The 18,204-nt window shown below is 39.9% G+C and overlaps 1 protein-coding gene across 2 annotated transcripts in view; it reads left to right on the top strand.

The window, feature by feature from the left end:
• Window positions 1-16,080, top strand: part of CDK14 (cyclin dependent kinase 14) — a 320,901-nt gene extending 304,821 nt beyond the window's left edge. For both annotated transcript variants that reach the window (XM_082044834.1, XM_082044833.1), the window contains exon 15: window positions 11,822-16,080. The gene's annotated coding sequence lies outside the window, so the exon portion shown is untranslated. The remainder of the gene's footprint in view (window positions 1-11,821) is intronic.
• Window positions 16,081-18,204: the final 2,124 nt, after the last annotated feature.

The following is an 18,204-nucleotide window of genomic DNA, read 5'->3' as shown; positions in this document are numbered from 1 at the left end:
AAAAAGATTAAGTATTTCTTGCAGTTACAAGAAAACTGATGCTTATGGCAGTGAAAGAAAAGCTTTTAGTACTCCTTCTTACCATGATCCCTGCCTTTGCATACCACAAAATGCCTGGTATGTTGCACCTGATTTGACATTTACTATTTCTGCCACATGTATGAAGCCTCTCAGGTGTGTGAGACTGCTTTTTAAAAACATTCAAGTCTTTCAAAAAACAACTAGGAGTGAAGGGGAAGCCTCTGTAATATCTGAAGGAGGCCTCATGTTCAAAGGGTGTGGATGCTGCACAGTTTCTAAAAGATGTGTCAAGGGGAAGTACCTCATGTTGGATTTCCCAAACCATGCATTATATTTCAACATCTTAGTCATACATGTGGAAAAGGTTCTTGCCACAGCCAGAGTGGGAGCTCTGAGAAATAAAATAACTGAGCTGCTTTGTGATCTCTTTATATGCTAGATAAGATATCCTCATTGCTGTAGTGATGCTCTGTAGAGGTGCCAATTCTGGAACATTTTTTCCATTCAACGCCACAGAGACCACACTGTGGAAATATGTCTGTTTCACAGCACTCCATATGGGTTTGTATGTAAATATGGAACTGGCAGGGAAAAATGCAGCTGGCCTAAAGCTGCCAGTAACTATTCCTAATGTCATAGATTTTCAGCAAGAATCCCAAATGGGAGCTGTATAGGTAAGTACCAGCAGAGCCTACGTGGAATGAGAACGGAGGCAACCAGTATTCCATATAGACACCATTGCATTTCCTGAACTGGGACATTTTTCTCCCCTGCTCTATTCCAGTCGTCAAAACTGCTGGGCTGGGAAACAACTCAGACTTGAAAAGGTCAACTCCAAAGAGTTACTGATCTCTCTGTCAATACCATTGTGTGGCATTCATGGTGTGGGTGGACACATAGCTTAGAGCTTTGGACACAATGGTATTTGGAAATATATTCTGAAATTTAAATACAGCTATTACTTAAACTTGCCATTAATTCGTATACTATAATTGTGGGAAAGATCCTTCTGATTCAGCATGTGAGGTCTGCATTCTGTCTAATTTTATGTGTGCTTAAGGGTTGCAGTGCTGTCGTAAAAAATGTATTTTAATTGACATGACCACTTTGGCACGATGCTGCTCAGCCTCTGAAAAGTCACAGCAGCAAATAGAATGTATAACCAGATGGTGCTTAGCTAGAAGGATCTTTGCTATCCAGAATGCGACTGCAATGATGTCTGTTCTGTCAAGCTAAAACAAAGGCACTCATAACTCCACATTCCAAATTAATTAAGAATTGCTTGCTGGTTTGAAAAGTGCTATCCTTTTTGGAAAAAAAGAATCTTCGAAAAACACTAACAAAAATAAAAATGCAGGTGAGAAACGCATTTTTTTCTTCTTGGTTTACCCATCCCTTTTTTTCTTCCTTTGCTATCTGAACATTCATTGTCTCTTCTCCATAGAAGAACTAACAGACATAAGCCTACTACAATGGTTTTAGTAATGATAAACATTCACACTTTGTTTTCTCAGTGTTTAGCATTCATCTATGGGGACTAAGGTAGTTTATAGTGTTGTGATCCCTTCTGGAGGGAGTTCCAAGGAATCTTTGTTTCTGTAAGCCAACTAGCACAATGTCCCACACCCATCTCAAGACTATCCCACAGCTACTTTGCACTGATTACACTAGAAGAATTAAATGTGTTCCAAGAGCCCTTATCTCTCAGGAACTAATTTAGGTAATATTAAGAATCATATGTATACAGAATGTCCTGGTTTTAAGTACCTGTGGATACTTTAATCTTTGCATGAGGCAGTGCATAATTTTTGGGAGGAGGTGAATGCTAATGAGTCATCTGGTCGGCATTTAGTCTATCATGTGTCATTTTCTCCAGCAGACTTTGCTTTGGGAATAAACACCTTGACAGGGAAGAACAGGAATAAATTTCCAAATAAGTTCTCTGAATTTATTAAGTTGTTGTGTTAGATGGGAGAGAGAGGGAAGGAGGTATTCAGGTACATCATCTCATTTGGCTTTTGAGTTGGTCAGTTGTTGTGCTTCAAATAGGAGAAATATGCTTAGGTTTGAGTCGATAAATAGTACTGGTAAATAACAGTGACTATCAGTCCTGAGACTGGCAATCAATAAGTTTCATTAATGATATTTGGATTGGGGTAGAGTTGATCTGCTCTGCCTGAACTTATGGTATTCTTCATTCAAAGCTAGATACAGACCTGTAAAGAGTCAGATTATATCCCTTCTGAAGTCTCTGAACTCTGGTTAAATATGATTTGAAGCTTCAGAAACTGTTAAACATTTCCTTGACATGTTGGCAGGCCAACATATTTTTATTGCTCAAAAATGAAAACTAACCAAAAAAATCCAAGGCACTTTCAGTCAGAGGCATGGGCTCTCAGCCATCTCTTGTTTGCTGCTCCCTTGAAACATGTACAGGAGATTATCCTTATTAGGCAACCTTATGGGTATTCCCAGATCTTTTGAGTATGGTTTTCTTCCTTTTTAATTAGTAGACCATTATGCAGCAACTTCTGTCTGCTCTGCTAAGTGGCCAGCTAAGGCAGATTTCACTGTGTTTCTGGATACCTGAAAATAATTAGCCATTTGTGAGTTGGGAAGTGGCTTCAGACATTAGAAAGTGAAGCTTTGTTATGAGTAATGAACTGGGGAACTGCTGTCGATGAAAAATAAGGGTGTAATTCCACTTTTTTGTCTTTGCAGGCAAAACCAGCCTGATAAATTTCTGTTTAGCCCTACTCAGGCAGGTCCTTCTTGATCCCTCACCAGTTTCCAATCCCGTTAGTTGTGCTGGTGCAACTACTTAAAAATTTGATAGAAACTGGATCACTGAGATCTACATTAAAAATAATCCCACTTCTGATACTTTTAAGTGTGCAGGAAGTCCCACAGTTTGATAAAACTGTGGCAGGGCACACGTTGTAGGGTAGTAAGAAGGAGTGAGGTTTGCAGGCAGTGGGAACTTCTGAAGCTGGCTCTGCCACCAAGATGAGACGTGGTGGCAGGGAACCACAGCTCAACTCACTGGCGCCCATTGCTCATGGTTGAATCTCCAGTCCCTTGGCTGTTTGGTTTAGCAAGAGAGTGCAATGAGGAGAACTCTTACCAGCTCTTGCCGGTGCTCCTTTTCTGCAGAGAGGGGTTCAAACCAGTAATAAACCTGTTAAACAGAGCATTAGTGGCTGTATATCATCTTCCAACAGGTATTTCCTTTTCTGAGTTCTATGCAACCATGATTACTAGGCTCCTTTCTATTTTTTTTTTCTTTCAGATGTTTTGTTTTGTTCAAGCATAGCATTTACTTATCTGTTTCAGAGTAGAGGGCTGGTACTACAGCTGAGATAAGGATCCCATTGTGTCCAACGCTGGCAAAAAATTGTAGATTTAGCTTCTCTCACTATAGATCCAGGAAGACAGCATTTCTCCAGTTCACATTCAGTCAGTTCCTCTTTGGCAGGCTTTTTTGCAAGTTATCAGGGTGAGAAACATAGCAATTTAGACATGTTACATTAATCAGGAAAAAAATGAAAAAAAGAAGGGGGAGGGCTTCTTTGGGTTTCTTGCATATTGGAATCTAGAAAATCTTTGAGCTGTATCCTTCAGTTTTTCTAGTGATATAATCACAAGTGAAAATTTATGCCTTTATATGGCTTCAGTTTCAGAGGAGACAAATCTTTAAGCCATTAAAAAGACAAATAATATACTGAATCCCGAAGCCTTTGGAAAAGGAAAAACAAACCAGGAGGGTGTAAGAATTTGTAGGGATTTGGCTGTTTGTCAGGTTTGAGAAGCATGTTCTTGCAAACAAGTAGCACTAATATTTTTCTGGTCTCAATGTGTACCAAAATCCTCAGCTTGCTTTTTTGTTTTTAATAAGGTTTCTGTGGCTTTGCTTGCAAACTATATTGAGCTCAATAACACTGCTATTTTTGTAGTATCTTCGTCTGAAGTATTAGCTTTCCCAGAGCTCACTCTCAGTGGGCTGTGCTTTATTCTCAAAAACTAGAAGACATGTAGTAGATTCAGTCCTGGCCATTTTTCATGTGAAGCCTTATTCAAATGGTAATTGTAAAAGGCTTTGTGAACTTTGTTCTCAACTCAAAGAAAAAAACTTCAGCTGTGGGCAGCTAGGGTAGGAAAGAATTTTTCCTGAAAGGCTCAGAGAAAACTAATTTGGAAGTTACCACAGCCATTCTAAAGTTAAAGGTATACCTACAAATCAACACTGAAACTATTCATGTTATCAAATATCACTGGAAGTGAATATTGTGAATAAAATATATTACAATGAGGATCAGGACTTGTATTCCTTTTTTTTTTTTTCCCTAACAAGACACACTGTGAAGGAATTCATTACAATATTTTAAAGAAACCTGTTTGCAAAGTATGCATGATTGGTTTGCAATTATTGATATGCATATACGCTGCTTCGCAACTGGTGTATAATTTAAGTCTTGGCTCTTCAGAATCAGCCTCCCAAAACAGACTGTTGGATGCATGTTTACAAAGTCCTAGGTGATGGAGGACTTTCATTCTGGACACTTACTGTTCATAAAGGTACAATTTGGAAAACTCACAGTCCAAGTAAGGGTTTCAACTTCCAAAGTTTGCAGCTGTTTTAATATTAAATTTTTGTTAAATTTAACTGTATTTATGCAATTTGAACTATTGGTGGCTACAGCTAAAATTGGGCGCTCATTTTGGGAGACATTCTAAACCCAGAAGCTGGGATATAAAACAGAGCCCTTGTTACAAAACAGAGGTTACAGGGGGATAAAGTGACTTGCTCATGGTCACATTCACTAGCAAATCCAAAATTTTGGTTACTACTTTCCAGCCCCCTATCTGCTGTACCACAGGTTGTGTCACTTGATCTACATATATTCATAGAATTGTTTAGTTTATAATTGTGTTACTATTCAAATGTGTTTGTTTTATTTTTCTTTCTGACTAGTTTATAGTCCCTGTCTAGTGCTCACTTCTTCTAGAGTCATGCCCTCTCACCCACCCTGAAACTGCAGTCACTTCCCAGACACAAATCCCTTTCTGTGAAGTTAAATTCTTAAGACAGGAACATGTCCATATGCAGTCTGTATTACGATTCATACATCAGAACTGTGGAGAAGAATATGCAGCCATTTTTGTCACTGAAGACATAGCCAGTGTATATAAGAATACCAGTGCAGTAACTAAGACACAGGAGAAAAGAGCAGGAAAAAAAAAATAATCATTAATCCTTTGTTACTTATTTTTCAAATGTGGTTTAATTTTAATGACTGATAGTAGCAGTTATTATAATGTGTAAGTATCCTGTACCATGCTGCATCTGTGAAAGAATAACAGCCAACAGTCACCAAGATAATCCAGACGTGTCATTAAAACACTAAATTAGATTAAATATTGCTAAAGAAATGTAAAGTGAACTGGAAAAAATGAGGCCCACGTGAGGGGAGGAAGGTGAGGATGTTCACTCTTTATTAAGTTAAGCCCCATCCTAGCAACATGATTGAAGTCGCATTCAGAATGTACTTGGCAAAGGAGGTGACATCTGATGTTTTGGCCACACAGATAATTTGTGTGTATTTTGCTAAGGCTTCTTTAATTCTTTGGTTATAGTGGCGCAGGATTCCAAGTTGACATTATGAACCGACCATGGCAATAAGGGCTTTGACACAAGCTGAAATTAAATTGTAATAATTCGGCTTCATCCAGCTCCTGAGAGTTGATATGTAGACACATCACAGAGAAGATATTTTGTTTCAGTGCTATTTTAGAAGTGATGCAAACCCACCATTTTCCTGTGTGTTACAAGGTATTCGAATTCAGCAATCACATACCAGCCTATAGCAGAAAATATTTTCTTCAAACCCTTCTCAGTTTGTAAAAACATCATAGTTTTTTTAGTGTCTTTTTTTTTTTTTCAAATAAATTTTTAATGACAGCCTTATGTCTTGCCTCTCCTGTGTGTTTTGGGGCATGGATAACTAGCTAAAACTAAAGCCCAGCAGAAAGCAGTTTTAGTAATCTTATATATAGCCTTAGTGAACAGTATTTCTTGGGAAACCACAAACAAGGTATAGTCCATCGAAGAAAAGCTTTCAGCAAAGCCAGGCTGTATACCGAAATAATCTTTGAACTAACACCTCTGAAGATATGCCAAGCAAATTCATAGGCAGCAGTCAACCGAGCTCTGTCTGTGAGGTTATTCAGAGCCTGAGCTAACAATACTGCAGATCATTTATTTTTCAATATTTGAACAATTGCATTTATTTTAAATCTCATGGAAGTAAAACTTGCCTGCAAAGGACAGCACTCTCTACAGTGTGGCAATTCTGTATTTTAAAGCATATGCTTTTAAGACTGTCTTTATGTACCTGTACTTGCCACACACATTCAGACTCATACATGCACATTATTTTTCTGTTTGCATTTTTGCACATATAGACACCGATATAAAATAAGTGTATGCATGTATATATGTATTTTATGTATATATATATATACTTGAAAGGGAAAAATAATTTATGGAAGGCTGGCCAGATTTAATTTGTCTGCTTGTATTTAGCACTTAAGGGCTTATATAGTCAGTTTGGTCAAAAGAGTGAAGAAGCACTCCTTGCTTATGCCTGAAATCAGAAATGCATGAAGTGCAGCTGCAGAGATAATACATTCTCCCCAAAGGCTTTGGCTGAGCAAATTAGGTGTCAATGGGGTGCCTGCGCAGGCAGTACTCTCTCTAATTAGTCTCTTGAGCCTAGTTGGTGGTGGGTATAAGATGATCTAATCAATTGGTCTGTGTCTGATGGTACGTGTAAAAATCCTGGCAGGCAGAGCTGTCTCCCACAGGTCACTCACCTGCACAGTGGGAACGCTCATTTTCATTTTTCATCTCTTCCATCACATGATGCTGACAGTTGGTTTTAAGAAAATTGAATCCAAAAAATATCTAGTTCATAGGGCATGTAGGTCAGAATAAAGTTGCATTATGGGTATTGGTGATCCAATTAATTAATATTTATAGCAACGAGTTGCATATAGATATTATCCGAGTGCAAACAGTATTGATAATGTTTGGTTGGCTTTTTAAAATGAGCTCTCTAACAAAGGTAGGAATAAAAGGTGTGGGGAAAAAATTCACCTGTTAATAATATGCTTTTTTAGAGGGGATGAACAGTATCTGTGGTGTGTGCCTCTCTGGTGGAGGCAGAAGCAGGAAGAATATATTGTTGATGATCTTAAATACCGTCATGTTTCAGTTTATAGAGAATACAGTATCTCCAGTTGTCAGCTCACATTTTTATTTTAAATCTGGTGTTGTAGAATGAATACTCTTATAATAATGGTAAATCAGCTGCAACATAAATAGACCTGCACTCTGAGTGTGCTGCGCATGCTAAGGACTCTGTAGGAGCACAGCTCCTCCCTCTGTGATAATTTATACAAAAATTAAAAGCACCTAGAGAAGGATGCTGGTGCTGCCAAATGGAGCGTGTAGTGAATTGGTGATTTGCATTTTTACAGAAAAGGACATTCTTTTACTAATTAAAATTAAGAAAAATATTTGGGATTTAGTCACACTCCTCTGCCTCATGTCTGAGAGCATGATTAATGTTTAAATTACAAGCTTCAGTATCCCTTTCTAGAACCATGGTTACAACATCAGCTACTGCATTCTGAAGTTGGCGTCTGCTGGTTTTAAGGTGGGTTAACACCTTATTTTATCCCATTTGGGATCTGGAACAAACAGGATGTATGCAGCAGATGATTTCTCTAGATAACAAACATACAATTGAGTTATTTGATTTAGGTCACTTGATACTTCAGGCACATCATTAACTTGCTTATAATCTTCTGCTAAGTTTAGTAGAGACGTCATGAAAACCAAAAGTAACTGGATGTGTGATGAAAAAAATACAAGTTCATTTCTAAGGCAGTCTGTTACATTTCAGTTTTTGTTGTTGTGTGGGGGTTTTTTGTTGTTTTGTGGGGGTTTTTTTTGTTTGTTTGTGGTGGGCTTTGTTTGTTTATTTTTGGTCGGTTGTTGTTGTTTTTTAAGGATATCTGAAATAACCCTATTTTGTTCTTGGGAAATCAGAAGTTGTAAATATTCCATTTAACAATTTACGCTTTTCTAAGCAAAGCTGTGACCAGAGGCCATAAACACAACCTGCCAAGTCACCAGGCAAAACTTTGATTTGTATGATCTGGAAAATGTATTAAATTCTAAGCAAGGATATTTCTAAAATATATCCTAAAAAATGCAAATGTGGAATATTGAGCCATCTGGGAACTGAACTGTGTGGAGGGCCCTGCCTCAGGTCCTGGTTGTATTGAACAACTGATGTTTGAGTTCAAGAGCCCCACAGAAGAAACAATGCTTTTTTATAAAAAGATTGGTTCACACCAATCTAAAATTTCCGTTTTGTTTTATTGCCGGTATCTTGCTGTGGACAAAGAGACACTCTCCTCTTCTTCCAGTTTAGGGGAGGTGTCTATTTGGTGTGAGGCTCACCTTAAACAAAACCAAAGCAAAGAGAAGGCGTCTCCATTCCCACAGCACAGCAATTACAGGGCTCCTGTGAGAAGTGATAAATGTGTTCAGATTCTTCCTCTGCCTCAGGATGGGTTGCCCTCCATTCCCCATCGCCAGGGAGAGGGCTGGCACTCCGCAGGGGAAGTCCGAGGCTGAGGGAAGGGATTTCACCTGTTGACTTGCTTTGAATTGACAACAAACATTCAGGGAATTAGGGATTCAGATGCAAATGTCACATGTTCCCTGTGTATATACTCCTAATCACCGGACTTGTCTGCTATATCAAAGATAGCGCAAGGATTTTATACACAGTGGAATTGTCTCAGCAGCCAAAGCAAGGGTTCAGCCTCAGAACACCCTGCCGTCAGGGTGCTGCTGCAAGCAGTGGGTCCGTCACGCAGGCCGCTCCCTGACCCAGGCAGGCTGTGCATTTCAACGCATCTTCAGGGAGATCGTGACCACCAGCCCTTCCCTGGTTCCAGCTGCATGATGTCTGCTAGTGTTCCTCAGCCAGAACCACTGGGGAAATGTGTCATCACATCATCTTATTTTCCAGTGAGTTTGCTGCTAGATCTAGCCTAAATCTTGAGCCTTTGCAGAAGGTGAGAGGTAATGTTGCCCACCACATGGTTACATAGGCTCTTGGCTTCAGAAGAAACCAGTTACCCCAGTTCCAGTACTGGTACAGTGGGACCCAGCAAAGCTGGAGCTGAAGGAGTTGTGATCATAAAACTGCCAGCTGCCTTATACTGAGCCAGAGTAAGAAAACAAATGGCGTTCAGCAAAAAACTTTGCAATCTCTCTTGCACATTTAGGTAGCCTCCGCTACCCTTTCTTGGTCCTCTGTGTTCTGCCCTTGCTCTGCGTTGGTGCTGGCAGCATCTTCCAGTATGCAAAGGGTTTTTTTTTTTCCCTGTGTTAAATGGTAGTAGCTGTCAGGTTGTTAATTTCTAAGGAAGCTTTTAATGTTCTAGGGCTCGATTCTAGAGGTGCTAATCTTCTGATGAAGGTATTTGCCGTTTCACAGGCTCAGGCTCTGCCCTGGAGAATGTGTCATCAGCTTTGCCTACAGAGCCAAACCAGAAGTCAGAAAACGGAATATTGTCACTGGGAAATTGTAGCACAACTCTGGGAGAAGTGTGATGCTCACCTCCTTTAGAAATTGTCCTGAGATCCACTCACAGAAAGGAAAAGTGATGTGTAATTACTGTAATTGCAGTTACTCTCAAGTCTGAGCAATTTGGTAACTCCTGGAAAAGCCTCCATCCAGAGGCTTTTTATCGACCTAATTTTGTTACCTGTTCTTTATGACCCTGCTGCTTATCCCAGTCTCTTGAACTCCAGCAGTGTGGGCTTAGCCTGAAATCAGGCCAGCTGTTCTGGGCCTGGGCAGATGTGACTTCCAAACTGCAAACCTTCCACAGCTGTGGTGTGTGGGGTGGAGGGGGAAGATGCAAGCTCAACATTGGAAGGAGCTTTGGGAGCCTAGCTGCTTTTTTAAAAGGAAGAGGCTCCAAAAAGATGACCCCTAAAAAGTGCTTTTGAAGGAAGGGAAATGTGGAATTTGGGGAATATTGTCTACAGTGTTTCATCACTGAGCAGTTATGAATCTCTGCATGTTCCAAACACTGCTTTTTTGCTTAAGCTTATGAAGGATAAATGAACTGGGGTCAACTCTAATGTATTTTTTGGAAAAAAAAAAAAAATTATACTTATTGGTACTTCAGCCAAGCCCCTGGACCCTGGGCAAAGTGGGACTTTCATGTGGAATAGAAATTCCACGCAAAGTCCAGAGGCATTTAGGGAAAAAACCCAAACAGCACTTGAAGAGGTGGTAGACCAAGCTCCAAGAGGGCCCAAGATGATGCTGTGCATCATTAAGAACAGGCTTTTGTTAATCCAGTTCAGGTGTTCTGGTGCTTAAAGGGCAGAAAAAGAGCTCTCAAGAACCACAGCACGAACCCTGGAAATTGTGAAAGTTAGATGTTGTGTAGAGATTAGGCTGTTTTGATGAAAACCACAATTAAAATTTTATGCTTGAAACGGCAGTTCAAAACTGATGCCTTGTTTTCTCCTGCTTTTGAAATGAGGACTAGACTAGATTCACTGGCACCTGCATCCAGTTTGATTTAAATAGTTTTAGGACATGCTAATACAAACCAGTTCCAAGCTCAATGAATATTTCAGTGTTCTTTTTCTTAAGTGCTGAAATTCCTCCATAGCTGACTGTCTTCCTCCAACTTTAAAAAAAATCTAACAGGTCTGTAGTTACAATCCTTGGTCTTAAAAAACCTTGTAAAATAAATATATTTTGAACTTCAGACAACTACAGAATTTCTCAGAAAGTCTCACTTTATTCCCTGGCATAGAATTCTACTTGGACATTTATGAAGAGCTAAATATGTTAATTATAAAATCCTTCTGATGGCTTCAGTCCATCTAGCCTTCATTTAGCCTTCACCTGGCTCTTCTTGCAGTTGTTGGATGTTTCATTTTAAAGTGATACTTAATTTTAAAGTAATACTTCTCATGTTCTCAGCCTGCCTCCTGTTTCATGTAAGTCTCAAAAACACCATGGTACCTTCTTGCAAGCCCAGTTGCTGATTTGAGCCTATACAAACAGGAATGATCACCAGAGTGAAAGACAATGTAAGCAAAGCTATTGATATAGTGTTTATGTTTGGTATATGAAATAAAAGGGTTTTGTTATCTGCCTGTTAATAGTCACCAAAATAAATGTTAGTATGTCTAAACACAGCACAAGAAGGAGCTCCATAACCTCGTTATGTTTGCAGAAATGTTCGTGATGTGCCCCAAGGCACCTCAAATAACTCTTGGGAAGCAAAGCTGAGGAGACCTTTTCATAAACCAGTCGCAGGTATTGCTGTGAAGGTGATAGCTAGGGACTCTGTGAGAAAGGGAGCAGAAAGAGCTTGTAAAGTCCTCAAGCTGTGCCAGCATTTAGCAACCTTCCTCTGAATTCATGGGGTGTGACCACCTTTAGAAGAGCCAACTGTCTACTTACGGCTGTCTGTAATTTCCATGGAGAACGTGAGTGCTGATGGCACCTCTGAAGATTAGCACTTGGGGCAGAGATATGTGAATATGGATTAATATATCTCATTTAGGCAACCACCCTGAAAACACTGGTGTTTTAAGTTCATTTTCTTGAGATATCAGCTCTAAAAGTGCTTTGAAAGTCTGTCCTTTGTTCTGAGGCTTATAATAATTTGTACTGTTTCCTTACAGGATTAAATATACCAGTTTGGAGGAGGGAAACAAAAACCTAATGAGGAGGCCGATACCAGGAAGGAACTGCGGCCTGTTTCCTTTCTTTCTCTATGGTGGATTTCATTCAAAAGAAAACTGAAGCTGGCAAGACCCCTTTTTTTTTTTTTGTTTCCCTGCAATTTATTTAAAACCTTGCACGCATTTGGATACCTTGTGATTTCAGAGAACTATGTGAAGATTAAGCTTTTGCTTACTGATACATGGCATGTACTCTTTCAGTCTTTTGTGTTTGATTTTGATTTTCCACTGCAGTGCTGCATCTTTGTAAGGTTTTTTATGCTTTTCACCAGCAATGTCTTAAATACATTAAGACAACACATTTGGTGTTCACCCTTCTTCAGTAATGACTTCACAAAAAAAAGCCAACGGCAGCATAAAGGACTGTGTATTTTCTTTGAGAGTTGTGCATATTTTGCAACCAATGGGAAGACTGTTTCTGCCAGAGCAAGCCCAACTTGTCTGATCGGCTGACAATTACAGCACCTTGCCATTATTCCCAGAGTGTTGTTGGGTTATTTCATTTTTCATTATCTCCTCAGACCACTCATATCCATTTTAAAAACATGGCAATAATTGCATGTTTACTTCAATACTCTGAATTTGGTTACTCTGCTTAGGCTATGTAGCATGCCAGTTTTCAAAATAGGCCTGTGAGAAAGACAAAGCAAAAATGATGAGATGTAGGCAGCTGACATATACAATGAATTCTTTACGTTTTTTCTTCCCTTTAAGAATATTTCTTTCTTTTATGGGTCTTGGCTAGCATCTCTTTGTTTTTCCTCACACTATTTACCTTTTGGAATGTTTTCTTGAAAACAGAGATGATGAACTGGTTCTGTTTAATTCAAGGCAGATACTAAGGTACAGAAGAACTTTTGTTGGATGAGCCATTAAAGCTAGCTGTATTACTTTGCCACACACAAAGCCAAGTGGAGAATGTTCGCTATCCCAAACTGTTTGCTGTTCCACAACAAAGCAGCTTTCGAGTTATTTTTCATATGTATTCTGAGCTGATTGGAAGGTACTACCAGATATCTTTAGATAGTTTTTCTGAACAAATCATTCAAATGCAAACTTTGCAAAACACAAAGTTGTATGATTTTAGAAAAGGAAGTCCCTGCTACATTTTGGCTGGGGAGAACATTGTGTTCAGGGATGTGATAAAACTGCCCTGACCATATACGATGCTTTGCATTCAGAGAGGACAGATACGGTGCAAAACCCACTGTTGAGTTACAGTCCTGCTCAGTCAGAAATGCTTGCTAGGCAATATTATTCTACACATAAATTTGACATCCTTTGCTTGCTGGATGCATTGAATTACATTTTTAAGAAGTGTGGTAACACTTTGGTCAGTTTTCAGTGTTTAAGAGAGGGGAAAGGATTTGTGCTACTGCCATCTTATTGAACTCCAGCAGTGTTTAATAAGGAAAAAAAAATACCCCCAAAAAAGGCAAATCCTTGAATGTGCAAGTAGCTATGAAGGGCCTCTTAATGAACTAGGGTACGAGCCTACTTTTTCAAAGAGCTGAACTGTGAAAATATTCTCAATATTTGCACAGCCATTAAAAGACAGCTTTCCCCAATGACATCTGTGTTTCAGGATCTGGCAAAAGCCATCTGAAAGCCACTTTCAGTCACAATCCTATTCAGAACTTACTACAGCTTTTCCCCGGTGTTTATTAGGCGGGAAAAGTGACCACTGAACTTTCAAATTTATCACACACTGAAACTGCCTTAGACTAGGTTTGTTTGGGTTTCATGTTTCTTTTTTTGGTAAGAGAAAAGTCTTTTATACATTATCTTTGCTACTTAAATCGTGTGCAGTTTGATGATTAAAATTAGCTATTTTTAGAAAAAAAAAAAAACTTGCTGCAAAAATCTGAAGAATTTTTGAAACTGTAACAAATATTTCAATTAGGAATATAAGAGTAGTTTTATAGATGCATCTACTTGGCAGCATAAACTGTGAGGCAAGCAATTATGCTGCTCAACTAAACATCACAAGGTTTAATATAGAGAGGAATTCCTCAACTGTTCCCACAAGCCTAGCACATTACTATTCAAAGTGACTCACGTACAGTGTTTGCTTAAGGTATGTATGTGTTTGTGTGTGTGTGTGTACACACATGCATGTGAGGTTATCTTCTCTGCCCCATTCCCACTTGTAAGCAACCACTGAAATAAAGTTGGTCCAAAAATCGTCAAACTCAATTGCCTCAAGGAAAGTGGATAAATATGTATGTTCCTAAATAGTAACTTGATTTTCAGCAGTGGTGAGGTTATCTCAGCTACCGATCAATTAAGGAGTGACCAGGATCTCTTACTTGTGCACCTGCCTCCCAGGCACCCCGATTGCCTGCGGTGACTTGGGCTTGCAGCTCTCTGCGGAGGTGCTGGGCCCTGGGGATGCTTGCCTGGCACCAGGGGGACCTGGGCTCAGGAAGCTAATGCCATTCGTATGAGCGCTGCAAATTACTCTTCTGCAACATCAAATCTGCTGGGAACCATCCAGGTTTTTTTGAGAAAGTAGAAGCACGTTTGTCCAGGGAACTGACAGTACAGCTTTATTTCCCTCTTTCTCCTTCCAGCAGAACCTTTCCATGCCTGGTTAGCCAGATTGACGCCCATCAGTTAGGACCCCTGGCAGCTTGTCCACTTCTCCAGTATCTTGCAAAAGTGGGGTTTTCCCCACAGCTCTTCTCAGTGTTGCAGAATGGACTGTTTAAACCACACCAGTGCTCTTGAGACAGCTTCAGTAAAAATCAGTAGTGTTGCTCTCTTCTTCTGTCATCCTTCCCAAATTGGTTCCCCACAGAATCTTCAAAGGGACAAGAAGAAGTAGCCTGGCCTTTCAGAAGTTCTGCAGATGCCAGGAATGTTGTGTTTCATGCTGTCAGTTGTAAAAAATGAGCTTAAGTGACCAGTAGTCTCTAGGGCACAGTCCTTGAGAAACTGTGGGACTTGTTCAGAGTCATTGCAACTTTCACTTTCCTGCCGCTTGGCTGAGCCCCAGCAGATCATCCTGATGATGCTGAGAGGATGTGGCTTTGCTGTGAGGAGGGGGAACAGCCACAGGGCAGCGGGTGTAGAAGGCACATAAAGGTGGGAGGGCATGTTCTAACTCTGTAAGAGATCTAATATTAAGTGAATGGGGAAGGGGAAGGGAAGATGGTGATAGAGATGGTCTGGAGGATACAGAGATTCCTTACAAGTTCAAGTTCACAGAACCTGACTTTGCAAGTCAACCAGCTGGAGATGGCTTGGTCCTCTCTCCTCCTGGGTTCAGATCAGCTCCAATCCACACCCAGCAGGCACCGCACCAGTCAGGTTATTCCAATAATGCCAGCACTATGTGGCTGTACAGTGTCCCGGATCGGCTGGGTCCTCTTAATTCTCACTATTGTTTGTAATCAGAATCACAGTTTAGGCTAAGTCGTTAGTACATGCAACACTGAAAATTCCATCTGCAGCAGACAGAGGCACCAGGGTCTTCACTTTCTCTTTGCTCCACACGGGTCCTGCGCTTCAGCCCCCTGGGGAAAGAAGGTAGGACAATAAATTCCCTGCAGGCTGGTGGGTGACATCCAGCCCTGTGTGCTCTGTGTCAGTGCACACAACCAAATGTGTAGTCAATGCTCTGGTATGCTCATATACAAAATACTTATCTGTGAATCTTATTTGGTTTGTAATCTTTGTTATATAACACATTTTGGCTGTACAGACTGGGGAGCAAAATGCAGACACCCCATATAAACAGAATTACATTGCATTACGGAGCATAACAATACTTTCCCCTACCAGCATCTAGGTGGAGTGACTGTATGTTACTGCCTTGCATTTTTCACATAAGCAAAAAATCTAAAAGTAAAGGATGCACTAATAATTCCCGTCCCCCAAAATGCATTTCAACGGTGCTGCATACAAAATCCCTGCTTGCCAGCTTCCATGTGGATTTTTGTATGGTGCACTAAGAGGTGTTCTTTTTTTAACAAATAAAAAGGGGAGGGCTGGTACATGAAAACAATGTTAATGTAATTAAATATATATATATATATATATATACTTCAGAAGAACAGCATAGTAAGCAGTACGGTAAAATAAATGTTGCATTATTTGTTACACCTTGTAATTTGTCTGTATTATGAAAGATGTAATGGTTTGTCAGCTGTAACTGTTGTTTTCTTGTAACATCATATTGAATAAAGTGTAGCAGAATCTCTCTTCTCCTTTGTATATGTGATCTAGGCCTAACCTAGGGAATAAAGCCGTTCTTTCACTTTTTTTTCTCAAAAAAAAATAAAAAGAGCAAGGAAATGGTTGCAAACAATAGATTTTTAAGGAATGAAAAGTACTTGGAAGCAGGCAGGCACTAGACAGTAATTACTTGAAAAGATTAAGCACTGATTCAGTCAAACACGAGCTTCATCAAAACTACAAGGCAATGCTAACTACACAAGGTAAGGTTCCCCGCATTTCTGTCTGTACTAGTTAGTAAGTTAATTATTCAGTGTCTCTTTCCATTTTGTTATATGTGTGACAAAGGACCTATTTACAGTACACTGGGATTTAATTGAAGTAGTAGAAGGGCCAGTTTTCTGGAGAAAAAAAAACAACTGTGATTTATATATATCATCGTATGGAAAATAAACTCTGGCTTATTGCAATTTATCTTGACATAAAAGCCTGATAATTCTAGTGGAAAATCAGGCAAAACATATGATATACATTTTTCACAACTGTGATGTAGCAGTATGCTTTACACCTATTTATACTTGGTTATTTATCGCAGTCAATGAGTATGTTCTGCTTGGATTCTTAACCTGTTTTTATTTGTGGATTATAGCATTAGACAGCTAAGTTCTCACTCACGTTGAATATAATCAATATGTGCCTTCAGTATTTTCTCCTCCTTTCCACTGCTTCTAGCTTTTTTGGTACCGGCATCTTGCTAGGACCTATTTTTAGACAACAGAAATTAAATTGATGCAGCTTGCAGAGACTTGATTAGAATACTTGACTGAAATGCCAGAATATGCTGTCTTAGAAAATGTAGAAATCCATAGGAATCTGTTGGATTTAACATCATTTTGGTCTGCAATGGTGGATGGCTGGAGAACAAGTGCTTCTGTTCTCTAGGGCGATGGGGAAGCCACAAGCCTAGAATATGAATAATGGAGGACCTAAATTCTGGTCTTGGCTCCACCTGATTAGGAGTAATTAAAACGGTCTTTGAGCTAGCACAGTATTGGCTTGTTGTGGGTCTTCGGTGTCCCAAGTTTTATCAGGTTTAATCATGTTCTGGCTCAGTTCTAATGGCAAAACTCTTCAAATTCCCACTTCTAAATCTAGAAAGTTGCCGCAAAAATTACATCATCTGCACCTTGAGGGCATTGCACAAAACCAGACCAAGGAAACGCATCCATGTTCATCTATTTCTGTTTCACTCCAGCTCTCACTGGCTAGGGCAAATTCAGGAAGGTGTTGCCTTTTCATAGTCTAGATGAACAATGGTGCTTTCAGCTGAGTATCTGATTTGTTTGGAATTCCTGAAGCACTACCCGTGTGGCAACTTTAACCTGCAAATCTGTCAGATACAAATGAGGACCAAGAATTATTACCTAAAAAGGTTTGTATATTTGAGCACCGGATACCAGGAAGCATATTCAGAGTGAGCTTTTAATTATGTAGTATAATGCTTAAAGCTGTCTCCTGACCCCCTTGGCTGCACTCCTAGTCTGTTTAGCCCCAAGGTTTTCTTCCTAAACTAGCCTGGCAGCTGCAGCAAAGCAAGAGATGCACTGAACCAGAATAGCAGCCACCCCTTCCCTGATAAAAGAGGGAAGGTGTTGGAGCAACCCTGTGCCACTAGGTTAACATGTACAGTTTCTCAGTAATGCCTCTCGTCGTAAACCAAACCCTACAGCCGTGGAAGAGCCTGCTGCTACCAGTGGGGGGTGGTGTCATAGACAGTAGATTTGAGAAGCTCATATAGCACATGGGCGAGGATAAAGGGATACAAATCAGAGGGAAAAACAAACACAAACAAACAAAACAAACAACCTGCACGTACACACACACACATACAACCTGAAGAGATTTAAAAAAAAAAAAAATCCAGGGCCAAGTATTTACTGCTCATTCCTGCTCATTCCCCTTGCTAGTGGTGTTCTATATTGTCTGCAGTGAGTCATGCTGAGAGCGAGCCAGGGACAATAACTGAGAGCAGTCCTGCAGACCCTTCGTTATTGCCTCTGCCAGCTCATACTGAGTTGGGCAAAAGCAAGGGATTCCAAAAGTGGTTTGTGGTTTTATTTTTTCCCCTTTTCTCCTGTTTCCCA

Source organism: Streptopelia decaocto (genome assembly GCF_964273445.1).
Source record: "Streptopelia decaocto genome assembly, chromosome: 2".
NCBI classification, from domain to species: Eukaryota; Metazoa; Chordata; class Aves; order Columbiformes; family Columbidae; genus Streptopelia; species Streptopelia decaocto.
This window is presented reverse-complemented; position numbering and strand designations above follow the sequence as displayed.